This window comes from Oncorhynchus masou, chromosome 22, assembly GCF_036934945.1.
Source record: "Oncorhynchus masou masou isolate Uvic2021 chromosome 22, UVic_Omas_1.1, whole genome shotgun sequence".
Lineage (NCBI taxonomy): Eukaryota > Metazoa > Chordata > Actinopteri > Salmoniformes > Salmonidae > Oncorhynchus > Oncorhynchus masou.
Window position 1 is genome coordinate 22,334,140 of NC_088233.1, and position 15,819 is coordinate 22,349,958.

Sequence of the window (15,819 nt, forward strand, 5' to 3'; positions counted from 1 at the left end):
TGTGGCTGTCAATGGTACTGATTTCTGTGTGCGTGTGCGTGGGCGTGCAAATAAAACACTTATAGACTAGATGAACACCAATGCCACCCTCCTCTCTTTCATGTTGGCAAAACGGTCTATGACTCTGTCATACAGTATGCTTTTGTTGTCATAGGCTACCTAGCTAAAATTCTTGCTAGCCTAAGATCCTCACATGGGCAACAATAAACCAGCTAAGTTAGCTAGCTACACTACATGACCAAAAGTATGTGGTCACCTGCTTGTCGAACATCTCATTCCAAAATCATGGGCATTTATATGTAGTTGGCACCCTCTTTGCTGCTATAACAGCCTCCCCTCTTCTGGGAAGGCTTTCGACTAGATGCTGGAACATTGCTGTGGGGACTTGCTTCCATTGAGCCACAAGAGCATTAGTGAGGTCTAGCACTGATGTTGGGTGATTAGGCCTGGCTCGCAGTCGGCGTTCCAATTCAACCCAAGGTGTTCGATGGGGTTGAGGTCAGGGCTCTGTGCAGGCCAGTTAAGTTATTCCACACTGATCTTGACAAACCATTTCTGTATGGACCTTGCTTTGTGCACGAGGGCATTGTCATGCTAAAACAGGAAAGGGCCTTCCCCAAACTGTTGCCACAAAGTTGGAAGCACAGAATCGTCTAGAATGTCATTGTATGCTGTAGCGTTAAGATTTCCCTTCACTGGAACAAAGGGGCCTAGCCCGAACCATAAAAAACAGCACCAGACCATTATTCCTCCTCCACCAAACTTTACAGTTGGCACAATGCATTGGTGCAGATAGCGTTCTCCTTGCATGCGCCAAACCCAGATCCATCCGTCGGACTGCCAGATGGTGAAGCGTGATTAATCACTCCAGAGAACCATTTCCACTACTCCGGAGTCCAACTGTGGTGAGCTTTACACCACGCCGGCCAACGCTTGGCATTGTGCATGGTGATCTTTGGCTTGTGTGCGGCTGCTCGGCCATGGAAACCTATTTCATGAAGCTCCCGATGAACAGTTCTTGTGCTGACATTGCTTCCAGAGGCAGTTTGGAACTCGGTAGTGAGTGAGCTCAACGCTGATTGGCTAATTATTTTATAAAAAATTATCAAGTGAGGCCAAATGCTTGCTGGCATCAATCAATCAAATGCTCCAGCTGCAACATATCATATTGTTTTGGTGCAGACAGCATCAGATACATGGGCTACACATACTGAAACAGAGGGGCACTGTTTCCCTCACTCAGATTATTTCTCCGGTGGGAATCAGCTACTTGCAAATTGACGGAAAATTATAAAAACACAGAGACAGAGAGAGACGGAAGTTAAATTATTATTTAAAAGCCGGGCTTCCCTTGGCATCTGTGAATACATGCCACTGAGTCGCAGATGCATGGATATCCTACACTCTTAGAAAAGAAGGTTACAGAAGGGTTCTTCGGCTGTCCCCATAGGATAACCCTTTTTGGTTCCAGGTAGAACCCTTTTGGGGTTCTATGTAGAACCCTCTGTGGAAAAGGTTTGATATGGAACCCAAAAGGCTTCTACCTGGAACCAAAAAGTGCTTTTCAAAGGGTTCTCCTATGGGGACAGCCGAATAACCCTTTTAAGTTGTAGATATATAATTATTGAAGAGTGTACCATATTGCTATTTCTTAAGTGCAACAGAATATCTTGCTAACATCAGGAAATGAATTTGGTGATAACACCATCACTTTGATATACTACTATCTGCATTTATTACTTGAGAGACTATATTGTAGATTTTATTAACTCATGGTACTCGTTATTTAATGCACATACTATACGGTATTACCTGCGCGTACAGAAATTCATATTCAAACCCTTTGTTTTAATTCAACTGAAGCATGGACATATCTACGGGCAGAATAAGTGCACCTGTTCTTTCCCGCTAGAGCATGGTTCCCCAACTGGCAGACCGCGGGCAGAATTTATTGGACCCCCAAGTTTTCCGGGCAATTTTTTTTTCAAATTAAAAAATACTAATAATTGGGTTGGACATAAAAGACTGTAAAAACACCAGCAAATCAGCTCCAAGTGATTATAATTTTGGAAACCTGTTCCAAAGTATTCCCACGCATAATTAAGATATATAGAGAGATATACAGTGCCTTGCGAAAGTATTCGAGCTCAGTGAGGTTGGATGGAGAGCATTTGTGAACAGCAGTTTTCAGTTCTTTCCACAGATTCTCGATTGGATTCAGGTCTGGACTTTGACTTGGCCATTCTAACGCCTGGATATGTTTATTTTTTAACCATTCCATTGTAGATGTTGCTTTATGTTTTGGATCATTGTCTTGTTGGAAGACAAATCTCCGCCCCAGTCTCAGGTCTTTTGCAGACTCTGTCAGGATTTGGCCAGGGTTGTTCCGGGTTTTGGTCAGTAGATGCCCCCATTGTGCTTTTTGTCCCTATGTTTTTCCCTTGATCCCCATTATTATTTGCACCTGTGTCTCGTTTCCCCTGATTGTATTTAAACCCTTTGTTTCCCTCAGTTCTGTGCTCTGTGTTTGTATGTTAGCACCCTGCCCTAGTGTTCTGTGTGCTCTTGTCGATTCCGGGTGACGTTCTTGTGGTATTCTGTTTTTTGTTTATTTTTGGTGAGTTTCTTTTGGACCACCTTTTGGATTTGCCATTTTTTGTATTTTAGGATTTTTTTCTTTATTAAATACACCCTTAAGTACTTGTGTCTGCCTCATCTTCTGGGTTCTGCTGTCTATTCGTGGCTCAGTTGGTTAAGTGACTGTTTCAATTTAAAACAGAAACACAGAGCCAAAAATGAACCCAGAGGCAGCCAGTTCCCAGGACCTTTTGCCACGCTGTCCCACCACCAGGAGACTGTCCAACGCCACGAAGTTTCAGCAAGAGGCCTTAATGGCTAGACATTCTCATCTTCTGTCGGAGATGCTGACTTCCATTAAGCAAATATCTGATCGACTTACCCCGGCAACAGTTGCCGTCCCAGTACCTCAGGTTCACGTACCCATGGCAGTTAACCCCCTGGCTGATTCTTCCACCTCCCCAACGGTTCTCAGGTGATCCAAGTTTGTAAAGGCTTTCTCACTCAATGTTCTCTCTCCTTTGAAACCCTCGTCGTTTCCCACCGACCGGTCTAAGATCGCATGTTCTGTCAAAAAGCCCTTGGGCTACCGCTTGTGGGATGCCCATAGTTCCTGCTGTGCCAGCTACTTGCCTTTGCTGATTCAAAAACAGATTTTCAAGGCCCAAGCAGTGGTCTGACCAGAAACACCTGACTCTCCATCCAATCCCCAGTTCCGCATGAGGGAGCGGTGGCAAACTCAGTGTGCTTGTATCCAAGATGAACTGGCACACTTTAAATGGGAACCAGACAATCTCGAGTCCCTGATCAAGTTTTTGGCCTCCACGCATTGACCTTTTCCTATCTCCACCCGGTGGCGTCTGAGAGAGAAACCGAACAGACCTCTAGCCCCTATCAGTCCCAAACGCTCCTGGATGGATATGGGTATTCAAGGTCTGGAAGACAAGCTTGACTTGGCCATTTCCAGTAAATTGGCCCGGATTTCCCGAACGCCTTTTAAGCAAACTTCATGGATACGTTGATTATGTGTTCCGAGATGTTGAGGGTCACTGAATCACAAACCACCCTCCGATGTATGACTTGACAACCCGTCCACATGATGGAAGCCCTTTGACGCCCGTGTCGGATTGGCCCCAGAGTCGTCTTGTTGAGAAGACAAATACTATCCGTCCCAGTCTCCACATGGTCATCCTTTATTGTTTGGGCTCAAGGTCTTTTGCAGACTCCAGGTTTTGGAGTCTTACATCGGTCCCTTCAAGGTTGCCAGGAGAGTTAACCAGAATGGTCCCCTTGTCCCGGCAGACAGACCTCCCCCTCCGCCTCGTGTCATTGGAGGCCATCCATCTTCCCATCCTGGCAGTATTTTAACCATCTTCCCTGGACCCTCCCATGCAGTTCAGGGTCCTCCAAGAAAGGAACGCAGGCCCAAACCATGATGTTGCCACCACCATGTTTGACAGTGGGTATGGTGTGTTCATGGTGATGAGCTGTCTTGCTTTTACGCCAAACATAACGTTTTGCATTGTTGCCAAAAAGTTCAATTTTCGGTTTCATCTGACCAGAGCACCTTCTTCCACATGTTTGGTGTGTCTCCCAGGTGGCTTGTGGCACACTTTAAATGACACTTTTTATGGATATCTTTAAGAAATGGCTTTCTTCTTGCCACTCTTCCATAAAGGCCAGATTTGTGCAATATACGACTGATTGTTGTCCTATGGACAGAGTCTCCCACCTCAGCTGTAGATCTCTGCAGTTCATCCAGAGTGATCATGGGCCTCTTGGCTGCATCTCTGATCAGTCTTCTCCTTGTATGATCTGAAAGTTTAGAGGGACGGCCAGGTCTTGGTAGATTTGCAATAGGTCTGATACTCCTTACATTTCAATATTATTGCTTGCACAGTTCTCCTTGGGATGTTTAACGCTTGGGAAATCTTTTTGTATCCAAATCCGGCTTTAAACTTCTTCACAACAGTATTTCGGACCTGCCTGGTGTGTTCCTTGTACTTCATGATGCTCTCTGCGCTTTTAACGGACCTCTGAGACTATCACAGTGCAGGTGCATTTATACGGAGACTTGATTACACACAGGTGGATTTCATTTATCATCATTAGTCATTTAGGTCAACATTGGATCATTCAGAGATCCTCACTGAACTTCTGGAGAGAGTTTGCTGCACTGAAAGTAAAGGGGCTGAATAATTTTGCACGCCCAATTTTTCAGTTTCTGATTTGTTAAAAAAGTTTGAAATATCCAATAAATGTTGTTCCACTTCATGATCGTGTCCCACTTGTTGTTGATTTTTCACAAAAAAATACAGTTTTATATCTTTATGTTTGAAGCCTGAAATGTGGCAAAAGGTCGCAAAGTTCAAGGGGGCCGAATACTTTCGCAAGGCACTGTATGTCACATTAGCGCACGTTAGCTCAACTGATCCTATAGAGAATATAGAGAGATATATGTGATTGTACATGCAAATTTAAGGTTTGAAATTATTATGTTTTAGTCAAATATTATATCTCTTTGGGCTACTTGCGGTCAATTTGCAGTCTACTAATTATTTGTAATTATTTTTAATTATCTTGGATTTCATCAATATTATTGCATTTTACCATTCATATATCCATTTACTTTTTATCAGTTTAGGCTCAACATGATTAAAACAGAGTTATCTCACTCTCAGTATTTGATTCTGATTGACATGTGTCTTGCTCTAATGGACGTGTCTAGCTGTGAGCCTGACCCCCTGACTATCTCTTCATAAGACTGTGTGATAGTATCATACTGTTCTTTCAATGCACTGGAGGCAGTCTCAGATCAAGCAGAGAACTGTCTTTGTGGATTCTGACACGACTACTTTGAATTCCACCAAGGGAAAGTGTGTCATACCTCTCACAATTGAAAGGTCTCATCATTGTTGCCCTTAAAGGAAAGACTGTGGAAAGGGAAAGGGAAAGGGGGATACCTAGTCAGTTGTACAACTGAATGTCTTCAACTGAAATGTGTCTTCCGCATTTGTCCCAACCCCTCTGAATCAGAGAGGTGTGGGGGGCTGCCTTAATTGATATCCACGTCTTCGGCGCCCGGGTTGAAAGGTTGAAAGATAGGAGGGAGGGAGGGAGAGAGAGGTAGGGGGAGTCAGGAGAGCAGGAGGAAGGAGTTGGGCTCATGTTGCTCATAAATGTTGTAGGAAGTTGGGATGAATATTGCAGGTAGCAGGCATTCAACAACCCTGTCTGTTGGCGCTACAGTGCTCCCTCCGATGACTCCCAAAGCTTTTTGTTAGGCAGGCCTGGATGGCTATCATGGCCTGATCTCGCAGTCTCCTTTGGTCTCAATGTTAAAAGAGCCAATTCTGAAGGTCTTCATTCAAAGGAAACACTGATCATAGATTTTTCCCTGGTTTGTCAGAACTTTGCTGAAAGGAGTAACATTGACATACTCCCTACATTAAATACAGGGGTTGTATCATTTATAATAATATCACACTGATAGAATTTGTAATAAAGGAGAAATCGCCAGTCATTGAAAATAATTCCCTAATTATCTGAACTTTACATCTGTGCTAACCGCTTACCTTAGGTGAAAATCATTGTTCAAAACGTTCTCAGTAACCTTCTCAAACCCATAGCTATACTATGGTGCCACTTGAATGAAATATCAAACTACAGTGGCTACAGTGCATTCACAAAGATAATAATTATTGAAGAAGTAAAGGGTGAAATTCTCTTTCAGCACTTTGTGTTTGAACCCGTCATCAACGCCCACAGGTCTGCTGACAGAGATCCAGTGTAAATCTAAAAGGCTGAGGAAAAACCCCAAGGTCTCACCAGGACAGTCCACCGGGGACGAGACAGAGGGGGGAGACAACGGAGACACCAAACAGGTCACCTCCACCACCAAACTGTCAAAGGTAAACTCTCCCCCTGTTACTCTTTAGAATGTTTTTTGGCTCTTCAAAATGGGAGATATGTCAGTGATTCCCAATTGAGGAATCTAAAAACTATCAACAAAATTATTTTAGATGTTTATAGACTCAGCAAAACTAACATTTTCCTGAAATACATTTCTTTGTAAGAAAAAATAAGTTATTATTCATTTTTTTCTTTGATTGTCTACTTCTCGTTATCTAAATATAAATGCTCTACACTGATTACTGCATATGGGAATTACATGAACATGAGGGGGAAAAAAGCTGCCTCAGCTGCAGTTGTCTGTGATCCCCAAAAGCCCCGTGTTTAAGTAAACCATGAATATTTAAACATGTCTAAAGTCCTTGCCACCAAGAGATTGTATTACTCACAGCTAAGACTGCCACTTTACAAAGTATAACCTATAAATAGCCCTAGTGTTACACCGAAGAGACTCAAAACGGAGAGCTAATGCTTTTATTTCAGGAGAATCTTGAACTCAGTCAAGAGCAGCTGGCTCTCTTGAGCTTCATTGTAGAAGCTTATCAGAAACATCGAATTCCTCAAGACATGGCCAAAAAACTGGTACGTGATATCTCCTACAATTCTAGCAAATTCCGTCCCGCTGGGCACAGATGTCAAACCAATGTCTATTCCATGTTGATTCAACGTAATATCAGTGAAATGATGTGGAAACAACGTTGATTTAACCAGCATGTGGCCAATGGGGTATGTTTTACACCAAGACATAGTGTATGCTTTACAACTCAGACATATTCATAGTTCATGAAAGACAGTAAGATACCCTTGTAACATATCCCAGAATAGATATGACTTACACCACATGCTCTCTATCCAAGTAGAAGTCAGACAGTTTTTTTCCCTCAAGTCGTAGATGAAGTGACATAAAACTCCTTATCAGCCAGCAGTGTCACTCCACATACATTCTGTAATCATCTCCCGTTTGTGTGCCCTTTTTGTTTCTCCAGCTACAAGAGCAGTTCAATGCAGAAGAGAACTTCCTTCTTTTGACAGAGATGGCCACCAGTCATGTTCAAGTACTGGTGGAGTTTACCAAAAACATTCCAGGTCTGGACATCTATTAGGCTACGATGATCATGCCAATATTTTCAATACATAAAAGGTTGATATAAATAGATTACTCCCATGGATTATCAGTCAACATGGATTATCAGTCAACCTCTGGCCTTTTGTACCTCGGTACTCCATACTTATAGTCTAATCGGCTCCTTGGCATCATCATAGCAACAAATAGCTTGTATGACTTAACGTAATTAGGACCGAGCGGGTGTTGACATCGGTCATCATTGTAATTCCAGACTGTATTTTTCTTATTTTTAATTTACCTTTATTTGATAAGGGAAGACATATGAGACCTAGTTCTCTTTTTCAAATGTGCCCTGCACAATACAACACAAAAATACACATTTTAAACAAAATATACATATATATAAAATATATATACATATACACATTAAAATACCAAAACACAGTCATGGAAAGCACAAATAAAACATCACAAATCACCCAGAAAAACAGTTACATTCCTCCACAAATAAGTCCCCAATCAATACTTTAAACTGCCTGAACGGCACCACAACATTAAATTGAAATGTATTTAGAATGCTGTTCCATCAATACGGTGCATTAAATAAAAGCAGAGTTACCTAGCTCGGTGGAGACCCTGGGAACCTGAAGAGTTAACCAATCCTGTGAACGGGTTAGGCAACTCAGGTGTCTATACTTCAACAGCAAAGTTAGATAAGACAGAAGTTCATGAAGTAGGGCCTTGTAAATGAAAAGGGAGTAATGTAGAGATCTACTATGGGTCTTTAGCGATGTCCAGCCAACCTTCTGACACAGGATGCAGTGATGAGTATCAAAACTGTCAACTGTAACAAAACAAAGGTCACTATGGTAGATAGCATCCAAGAATGTAAGAGTAGCAGCAGCTGCACTTTGACAAATAATATCATCATCATCAAGAACAGATAAAAAGATTGACTGAATAATCTGCTTCCTACTGCTTAGAGAAAGGCAAATCTGTTTCTGTAGAAAATCCCAACTTTAAATGGTAGCATTTTAATGAGCTCATCTATATGTTTTTTAAAGGTCAAATCCATATCAATCCAAATGCCTAAGTATTTATACGTGGGAACTCGTTCGATTGGAGAACCATCTAATGAGTGAACATGTAGTTCATCTGAAACATTCTTACGGGAGTTTAAAAACAACATGTAGTTCCTTTTGTCCGTATTAAGTTTTCAATCAGCAAGGGATTCCTGCATAGCTATAAAATCCGACTGTAGTTTTGACACAGCCAGATCAACAGCCGGGGCAATAGCGTACAAAATAGTATCAGCCGCAGATAGATGAAGTGTACCATTTTTAACAGATATACCAATGTTGTTTATATAAATGGTGAAGATAACAGGTCCCAAAATCAACCCCTGTGGTACACCTTTACTTACATCAAGAAATTCAGACTTAACCCCATCAATCATGATGGCTTGAGTTCTTTCACTAAGATAATCATGAAACCATGAACAGGAGTCAGAACTCAGGGCTATCGAGGACAACTTATTCAATAAAATAGCATGATAAACAGTATCAAAAGCTTTTGACAGGTCCACAAACAAAACAGCATTTCATTTTAGTGTCTAAAGCGTTAACAAGATCTTTAACAACCCTGAAGTGGCACAGTGGTCTAAGGCACTGCATCTCAGTGCAAGAGGTGTCACTACAGTCCCTTGTTCGATTCCAGGCTGTATCACTTCCGGCTGTGGTTGGGAGTCCCATATGGCAGCGCACAAGCGTTGTCCGGGTTTGGTCGGGGTAGGCTGTCATTACAGCAACCACCACAGTGGTTCCTGTAATAGTGCTGTGCCCAGGCCAAACCCTGATTAGTTTACATTCAAAATACATTTCTCAGGTAAACAAATAACAAAGTTGGACATTTTCCAAGGACTCAATGATTTTAGCAAGACAAGGAAGGTCTCAGGCAATGTAACTCATCACCAAAACACCTCTGTTATATTACATTGAAATCGGAAGGTCTTCTTTAACTAATCTCTTTCTGTTGTTGAGGCATCTACTGAGTGAGTTTATTTAGCATAGTTTTATTTACAAAGAGGATTTTTTACATGTCATTATTTTTAATTTCTCACAAACCATAGAGGAGGTCCATTCTTACCTTCCTCCCTGCAATAGCCTCCCCTGACTGTGTGTCTGTGTCTGTGTATGTGTGTGTCTGTGTGCATTTGTGTGTGGGTGGGTGCATGTGTGCAGGTTTCTCAGCCCTGGACCATGAGGATCAGATAGCACTGTTGAAGGGCTCGGCAGTGGAGGCCATGTTCCTGCGCTCAGCACAGGTGTTTACCAGGAAGCTACCCCATGGACACACAGAGGTGTTGGAGGACAGGATACGCAAGAGTGGTGTGTTCATACTGGGAAACTGGCGCATACAAGTGAAAATGCTACAACAATACTTCAATATCCATCCACAAGTCTACTACTACTATTAGAACTAAATGGAGGTTATCATCATTATCATCAGTATCATGATCCTCAAAACCATCTTCAGCTCTTTCATCAACGTGAACATCACCTTAACATGTCAAAAAACTTTTACCACAATTCATGGTTGGCATGAAACATTCATGACATTGATAGGCATCTGGCCTTTCATTCACCACACACGCACGCACGCACACACACACACACACACACACACACACACACACACACACACACACACACACACACACACACACACACACACACACACACACACACACACACACACACACACACACACACACACACACACACAGAGACACAGGTCTGGTGTGAATAATGGATAGGACTGCTTTATCTGACGATCTAGTTGACGAGGAGACTGGTAGCCGAGCAGTGTACTGACCTGTTGATCCTTGGCCAGGTGTGGGTTACCCGTGTAAACGGACCCCGGCCTACCGGATAGCATTTCATTCCATTGTGAGCGTGTATGGGCAATGTGCCAGGTAGGGTGGTAAAAGAGGGCTGTCTTCAGGTGCTAGCTAGACTGGATCAGTTAGAACTATGCACATGATTTATCGTCCATAAATGCTGGTAGTGTTGAGTATCGGATGGCAGTGTGGTGTAAGGTGGCATGAATAATTCACTAAACATCCAATTAATTGTGCTGGTCATAACACATCAAACGAGAGGATCTGGCTTTGATATTCTGATTTGTGTGTACAGTACACAAGACAACACATTACCCCAGTGTGCAAAGCTGGTTGAAATGACATCATTGAAACCAGTTTTCTCACTGAAACCAGTTTGCTAACTGGGATATTACAATAATTATTTTAATAGAGAAGCCTGTATTTGTGAATCGATGATTGGACCTTTTGTTGTTGTTAGGAAATCTTCATAGTAATCCCTAACTACATTTATTTCCGCATCTTTATTTATGAAACTCACTTTCATATATTTTTGAAAGAGTGCAGCGGTCTGGCTGCCTTGATATCTAAAGCCTACTGTATTGCTGTAATATGCAGTCATATCTGAGCTGTCACTTTGATACCCCTGGTTGGACAGTTGAATATAGAGTGGTAGAGATGGCTGCTATGTCTGCGTCATTACATCCCTTGGTGCAGGTCCTGAGTGAATGGATTAGTTGAGAGACATTCAAGCTAAAGGCCAGTCTGAGGGAAAAGAGAGAGATGTCTAAAGAGGCTATTGTTCTTTATCTAAACATCCAGAGCTCTATTGTGCCCCTCTCTCCCTCTTTGTGCGCTCCTGGCATTTCTGAAGGATTATGGCTCTGTGATTTGACTGACTGGATTGGGTGGATTTCTAAAATGGTTTTGGTGGTAGTAGTGATGGAGGTGGGGGTTGTCCTGCTCTCAGGATTTTTTAAATGGAAATCTGGGAAAAGTCCAGTGGTATCCTCAAATGGTATACTACCCCTAATTCTATATCACATATTTTGGTTCATTACAGTAGGACGTTATGGAAATTATACTAGATATCAGTATATATATATTGAACAATGTTTGAACCGATTCCCTTGTGATCTATACTGCATATATGGACAACACTGCCATCCAGTGGTTGTATATTGATCATGCACCTCCACATGTTTTCCAGGCATATCAGAGGAGTTTATTACACCCATGTTCACCTTCTATAAAAGCATTGGGGAACTCCAGATGATGCAGGAAGAACACGCCCTCCTCACCGCCATTACCATCCTGTCACCAGGTGAGCTGCCACCTGGGCATGTGGCACAAGTTAAAAAGTCATGGTCAAATCAGCAAAAATCAACTTGATTATTTGGTTTGACCTTACTGAAAGGTGATTGGTCTATTTTTAAATGTGTCAAATGCCCCCTATCACTCCTTCTTAGCTAGCGATTGCTAAAGTTATTTGAAGTTTGTAAATCGAACCATGAAATACAGTTTCTCCTTCTCCATAGACTACTTTCAGGGTGAGAAACGATCTATCGTTTAGTTGTAAAATATTGAACTTCCCTTTCATCTCCTCTACAGATCGGCCATACGTGAAGGGCCAGCAGGCGGTGGAGAGGCTGCAGGAACCCATGTTGGAGGTGCTCAGGAGGTTCTGTGCAATGCAGCACCCGCTGGAGCCCCAGCACTTTGCCCGTCTCCTGGGCCGTCTGACTGAGCTGCGGACACTCAACCACCACCATGCTGAAATGCTCACCTCCTGGCGCATGAGCGACCAGAAGTTCACACCCCTCCTCTGCGAGATCTGGGACGTACAGTAAATGGTAGACAGAGGCTGCATGGATGGATGGATGGATGGATGGATGGATGGATGGGTGGGTGGGTGGATGGGTGGGTGGGTGGATGGATGGGTGGATGGATGGATGGATGGGCGGATGGATGGGCGGATGGATGGGCGGATGGATGGGCGGATGGATGGGCGGATGGATGGGCGGATGGATGGGCGGATGGATGGATGGATGGATGGATGGATGGATGAGGGAGAGGAGAGGAAAAACAAAACATTTCACCTTAGTGACTCCTTTAACCATTTCAGATGCTGCAACCTTTTCAGAAGCTGACCCTTTTACCATTTCCGATGTTCTGACTTTGGAACACTGCTTTGAGATGTTGTGAAGGAATGTTGTGTAGGCTATGCTCAGGTGTTTTGTGAGCTTTTGTGATGGGCTACTTGAATGTGACCACCTGTTGCCAAAGAAACTTGGAGACATTATTTAAAGAAAAGATCTCCCAACGGGATAATGGATTTATTTTGTCACATTTGCTAGATTTTGGAGAAAGCAATGTGACAACATCCCTAGCATTGACAATTCATGTTTTAATCACTCATTAAACATATTTTGACTGATAGACTTTGTTTACCGTAGTCATGTTATTGTCCTTTAATTGTGTTTATAATCATTGGACAGGTTTCCCATAAGCACGCTGAGTGGAGAATATTCATTGACATTGCTTTTAAGTCCAGGCTTAATTTGGATACCGCCCCATAATATTTCAGTTTGGGGAGTCAAACTAAGCTCACCTCATAACCTAGTTATGAACCACAGATGTTTACACTTGCTGAAATATTTCTCACAACATAACTAGATTGGAATACTCCCATAACATAGTTACTATTGTGGTGGCAAATATAATTCAAATTAGTATTTTAACCTCATGTGGAACCTATGGGGTCATATTTCAGACTTTCCCAATATGATTGCTTGTCGATAGCATGATATCATATCCCCTTATGTTCAGATACAATACATTAAAAAGAAGCTATTGTTCATGAACAATGCCCTTGCTCAGATTGTTCATTGTTCAGATAGCACACATATGACATATTCTTACGTTAAGGATACCATTTATATTAAGAAAGATTAAGGAATGATTATAATGGTTTACAATCAGACTGACATGAAAATGGCACCTGCTTCCTGGTATCTGCTTCCTGGTATCTGCTTCCTGGTATCTGCTTCCTGGTATCTGCTTCCTGGCACCTGCTTCCTGGCATCTGCTTCCTGGCACCTGCTTCCTGGTATCTGCTTCCTGGTATCTGCTTCCTGGCACCTGCTTCCTGGCACCTGCTTCCTGGTATCTGCTTCCTGGCACCTGCTTCCTGGTATCTGCTTCCTGGTATCTGCTTCCTGGCACCTGCTTCCTGGTATCTGCTTCCTGGTATCTGCTTCCTGGTATCTGCTTCCTGGTATCTGCTTCCTGGTATCTGCTTCCTGGTATCTGCTTCCTGGCACCTGCTTCCTGGTATCTGCTTCCTGGTATCTGCTTCCTGGTATCTGCTTCCTGGTATCTGCTTCCTGGCACCTGCTTCCTGGTATCTGCTTCCTGGCACCTGCTTCCTGGTATCTGCTTCCTGGCACCTGCTTCCTGGCACCTGCTTCCTGGTATCTGCTTCCTGGCACCTGCTTCCTGGTATCTGCTTCCTGGTATCTGCTTCCTGGCACCTGCTTCCTGGTATCTGCTTCCTGGCACCTGCTTCCTGGTATCTGCTTCCTGGTATCTGATTCCTGGCACCTGCTTCCTGGTATCTGCTTCCTGGCACCTGCTTCCTGGTATCTGCTTCCTGGTATCTGCTTCCTGGCACCTGCTTCCTGGCACCTGCTTCCTGGTATCTGCTTCCTGGTATCTGCTTCCTGATATCGTCCCTTCTGTATACCTGTGTCATGAATCTAACAATTTGACCCAATTATGTGAGTAAATACTCACATGTATTATCAAAAATAATCCCAATGACTCTTTATTTTTATATACAATAGTTATTTGCCATTGTGTATCACAGGTGATTTTGTTTTAAATCTGTCTTTGGTTTTCATCCAATTCAAATGCAAAATACTCTCCATTGTACACTGATTTAATTTTAATTTAACACTGATTTAAATCTGAAATCCTTGGTTGCTACATCCATTTTTGGACATATAAATGACTGATTCTTGAGGAAAAGAACTTATAAATGCCTCATGAGTTTAGTTCAACTGTCGTACCCCATCAGAGCCCAAAATACAAGCTTGTTTTATGTTTGTAAACAAAGTAAATTTAAACAAAACATGGTTAAAAATATAATTTGGATATCATAGATGGTCAGTGTTTGCATCCATAGCTCTTTCTATGAATTTGAGAGTGATATAATTTCTGTTGTTTCAAAGGATTCTAGCTTTAATAGCATGAACTTTTAATCCCATTCCCAGTACAGTATGTCCCATTTTTCCATTCTAAAACAGCTATTACATTGTTGTACAATTTGTTTTATTTTATTATTATTTTATCTACCCTCGGATCCATTTTGTGGCATTTGTGGACACCGAATCCAAGACAATGAGAAGACTTGTGAAACACTCATAGCAGGATTCAGTCGATAAGAAACAGGTAAATGTAATAAGTAAGTAAATCTTTTTTCGGATCATCTTGTTGACTTTGAAAAGTCATGAAAATCATTGTATAAATCATATCATAGCAATATCATCCTTGATATGTAGTTGTGTGTCTTTATCCTCGAACTCTCAACGCTTCACAGATTATGCTCATAGAAGAGACAAACAGGGTCAGGTTTCTGTGCATTCAGAATCCGGTTGCATGGCTCAGTAGCAGTGACTGTGTGAGGTTTGAATGAGTGTCTGATATTGGAGAATCCACCGCTAGTTGGTGATGGATAATGGTGGCTGAGCTGGAAGCATTGGGCCCCTCATAGGACAGGGTGCAAGCTGCAGCCATAGATAGACTCCAGTGGCAGAAGATGTTTGCAGCCTCATGTCCACACTTGAGATGAGGAGGACAGAGTAAATACTGCTTGTTCTATTCAGAACAAACATAGCCTGCATGTTGTATGTCAAGCACAGTTAGAAAGTGCTTTGCTAAAGTCTATGAGGCTTCAAGGAGTGCCTGTTCAAATTGAGCACACTGCACATGAAGTCAACTACTCAGGATCAGCAATGTTACGCTCTTATCTGAATGTGAAGTAAGCTATGTTAACTACATACTACCTGTGGTACTTACTGTATTTACCTCTGAATTACTGTATTGACAATTGTTTATGTTATGCAGATGTGCAATTTACAAAATGGATAGCAATAACTCATCTGAATTCTTACATCAAATCTGAACAATATTTTTGTTTGAGCTCAGGAAAGAAATCTCAGATAAACTTGAGAAAGGCTTGAGAATCGCTAACACTGGTAGAGAATCACTAACACTGGTAGAGAATGTTGAGTTCCTGATAATCTTGTAAATTGACCTTTAATCAATATTATTTCACTATGTATCCAGAATACATCAAACATTCATAACTACATCACATTCAGGT

At 42.2% G+C, this 15,819-nt stretch overlaps 1 pseudogene; it reads left to right on the forward strand.

Moving 5' to 3' along the window:
- Nucleotides 1–12,334, forward strand: part of LOC135509190 (bile acid receptor-like) — a 35,521-nt pseudogene extending 23,187 nt beyond the window's left edge.
- Nucleotides 12,335–15,819: the final 3,485 nt, after the last annotated feature.